The sequence below is a fragment of the Rutidosis leptorrhynchoides genome, chromosome 3 (assembly GCF_046630445.1).
Source record: "Rutidosis leptorrhynchoides isolate AG116_Rl617_1_P2 chromosome 3, CSIRO_AGI_Rlap_v1, whole genome shotgun sequence".
NCBI lineage: Eukaryota > Viridiplantae > Streptophyta > Magnoliopsida > Asterales > Asteraceae > Rutidosis > Rutidosis leptorrhynchoides.
In genome coordinates, this window is record NC_092335.1 from 50,144,347 (window position 1) to 50,148,544 (window position 4,198).

Genomic DNA, 4,198 nt, shown 5'->3' on the forward strand with positions numbered 1-4,198 from the left:
TCGTATTGCACACATAAAATCCTTATGGAAGAAGGTCATAAAACGTATGTGCAACGCCAACGAAGACTAAATCCTAATATGCAAGATGTAGTTAAAAAAGAAATTATTAAACTGCTAGATGCAGGTTTGATATATCCAATCTCTGATAGTCCATGGGTAAGCCCAGTTCAATGCGTGCCTAAGAAGGGTGGCATGACTGTCATTACAAATGAGAAAAATGAGCTTATTCCTACTAGGACTGTAACAGGATGGCGTGTATGTATTGATTATAGAAAATTAAATGACGCCACCAGAAAAGATCACTTTCCCTTACCTTTCATTGATCAAATGTTGGAAAGATTAGCCGAAAATAGTTACTATTGTTTTCTAGATGGATTTTCCGGATATTTTCAAATTCCAATAGCACCCGAGGACCAAGAGAAAACCACATTCACGTGCCCTTATGGTACTTTTGCTTACAAACGCATGCCATTTGGACTTTGTAACGCCCCTGCAACCTTTCAAAGGTGTATGATGGCGATTTTTCATGACATGATAGAAGAATGCATGGAAGTTTTCATGGATGACTTTTCAGTCTTCGGTGATACATTTGAATCATGTCTAGTTAATCTTGAACGAATGCTTATTAGATGCGAATAATCAAATCTAGTACTTAATTGGGAGAAATGCCATTTCATGGTTAAAGAAGGCATCGTTCTTGGTCATAAAATTTTAAAAGAAGGAATTGAAGTGGATAGAGCTAAAGTAGATGTAATTGCTAAACTTCCACATCCCACCAATGTTAGAGGAGTTAGGAGTTTTCTAGGGCATGCCGGTTTTTACCGACGTTTCATAAAAGATTTTTCTAAAATTGCCACTCCTATGAATAAACTCCTAGAAAAGGATGCTCCATTCATCTTTTCAGATGAGTGTATCAAATCGTTTAATATTCTTAAAGAGAAACTCACTAATGCGCCGATCATGATAACACCAAATTGGAATCTACCATTTGAACTAATGTGCGATGCAAGTGATTTTGCAATGGGAGCCGTTTTAGGACAAAGGATTGAAAAACGATTTCAACCTATATATTATGCTAGTAAGACGTTACAAGGAGCACAAACGAACTATACAACTACTGAAAAAGAACTCCTTGCTATTGTCTTTGCTTTTGACAAATTTCGATCATATCTCGTTCTAGTAAAAACGGTGGTTTATACCGACCATTCTGCTCTTAGATACCTATTTTCTAAACAAGATGCTAAATCAAGATTAATCTGTTGGATCTTACTCTTACAAGAGTTTGATATTGAAATCCGAGATAAAAGAGGAGCAGAAAATCTCGCCGCTGATCATCTTTCTCGTCTTGAAAATCCCGAATTAGAAGTTCTAAATGAATCGGCCATACAAGACAACTTTCCTGATGAATATCTATTGAAGATAGATTATAAAGAAATTCCATGGTTTGTAGACTATGCAAACTATTTAGTATGTGGATTCCTTGAAAAAGGATTATCGTACCAAAGACGAAAGAAATTCTTCAGTGATATAAAACACTATTTTTGGGAAGATCCACATCTGTTTAAAAGTTGTCCCGATAGAATAATACGCCGATGTGTATTTGGAGATGAAGCTAGTAAAATATTAAACCATTGTCACACAGGACCAACAGGAGGGCATTATGGGCCTCAACTAACAGCAAGAAAAGTTTATGATGCTGGATTCTATTGGCCTACAATTTACAAAGACGCACACCTTCTTTGCAAATCCTGTGATGCTTGTCAAAGGGCCGGAAAAATAAGTCAACGTGATGAAATGCCACAAAATTTCATCCAAGTATGTGAAGTATTTGACATTTGGGGTATTGACTTTATGGGTCCATTTCCAAAATCTCATAATAATCTATATATACTCGTAGCCATTGATTATGTATCTAAATGGGCGGAAGCACAAGCTCTCCCAACTAACGATGCACGAGTTGTAGTCAACTTTTTAAAACGTCTTTTTGCAAGGTTTGGAACACCGAAAGCTTTAATAAGTGATCGGGGTACTCATTTCTGTAATAATCAACTTGAGAAAGTTCTTAAAAGATATGGAGTAACTCATAAAATCTCCACCGCATATCATCCACAAACAAGTGGACAAGTTGAAAATACCAACCGATCCACAAACAAGTGGACAAGTTGAAAATACCAACCGAGCTTTAAAACGTATTCTAGAGAAAACCGTAGGATCAAATCCGAAGGAATGGTCCATTAAATTGGAGGATGCACTCTGGACTTTTAGAACAGCCTACAAAACTCCAATTGGAACCACACCTTTTAGACTTGTTTATGGAAAAGCATGTCATCTTCCAGTAGAAATTGAACACAAAGCATTTTGAACTTTGAAGACATGTAATCTTGATTTACATGAAGCCGGACGTCTACGATTAAGTCAACTAAATGAATTAGAAGAATTAAGACATGAAGCATACGAAAATTCGTTAATCTATAAGGAAAGAACGAAGAAATGGCATGATAAAAGAATCAGAAGTTCAAAAGAATTTAAAGAAGGAGACAGGGTTCTTCTTTTCAATTCACGATTTAAGCTATTTCCTGGAAAATTGAAATCAAGATGGTCTGGACCATTCATAGTCAAAAGAGTTTTCCCATACGGAACGATAGAATTAATAAATTCAAATGGGATTGAATTTAAAGTTAATGGTCACAGAGTTAAACACTACATAGATAGTCCGATGGAAGTCGACAACGAAGTTAATCACAATTTCGACACCACAGCTAACTAAGTGTGGGGAGAATCAAGTCTTTAAAGGATAATATGTATTTCTGTTAGAGTTAGATTGTCTGTTTTCGTGTAGTTCTTGAAAATGGAACCCGAATGGTCTTTCCCTAGCAGACCCTAAAGAACTAGTCTTCTCCCCCCATTCTGAATTTTTATTTTTTTTAGGTTTTTACAAAATGAAGACTGCCTGTGAACTAAACCATGGTCTAATGCTACACGCTTTGATCACTAAACGTAATAATGACACACTACCGAGTGAAATAGTATCAGTAATCAGAGAAAGATTGGACAGAGTTAGAAAAGAATCCAGATGCGAAGATAATAAGTTACAATTTGGTAAAGGAAAATCAAAATCCGCAGCGAAAAGAAGAGCACGACACCTAGAAAGATGTCACAAATGCGGAAAATGGTCACATGGAGGTAAATGTTCAAATAATCAAACCTATTCAAATACCGAATTTGTTACTTTATGCAGAGACGGACCGTTCATATGTTTAGAAGAAAAGACACTGAATGCTCGAGGTTACGCCTATGTAGCCATGGAAAACCAATTAAACCGACTATCTTATGAATGGGATAGATCATATAACTAAGAAATCTATTTCACAGGTATGTTTGTACAGTTTTTATTTTTTTTATTTTTATTTTTAACCTTTTGATAATAAACGCTAATTTGTTCGCTATAAAGTATTAAATTGGTATTGAATAAAATTAGGTTTGACGACCGAAATTATTGATATCATTCAAAAATTTATTACATCACTGCGAAATTTAACGTTTATTCTTAAGGTATAAATATCTTTAATCAATCAACCCAAAATATTTCAAAAATTCGTCATGAGTTAAATTAGGTCATGGAACCGAAATTACTTTACCGAAAAGAGGGGCGCATATTTTTGATAATATTTGATTGATTAAAGTGGGATAAAAAGCCAAAAAGATTTTTAATTTTATTTTTACCATGTTTTTAAAATTAATATTTAAATCTTAAATTAATATTGTAAACTTTGTAAAAACAATATTTTTAAAATTGTAAATATTTGAAAAATTAATATAAGTTTGGTATGAATTTATAATATAAATTTTTAAATTAAGTTTGGTGTGAATTTTTAATTTTTAAAAATATGAATTTTATTTTTATGCATTTTAAATTTTAAGTTTGGTGTGAATTTTTAATATTAATTTTGAATTTTATATTTAAGTTGTGTGAATTTAAAAACAAAAATTTACTTTATGTCGCTAAGTTAAAAATATGATTTTTAAAATTTGTCGTAAGTTGAAGACTAGGTCTTTGAACCGAAATTGCTTTACCCGAGGGAGGGACGAGAACTTTTATTATCATTATTTTTAATCTTATTGAATTAAAGTATGCCAAAAACATTAAAAAACCCAAAAATCTTAGCTTTTAAAACAATAGCTACAAAAAGACAAATTT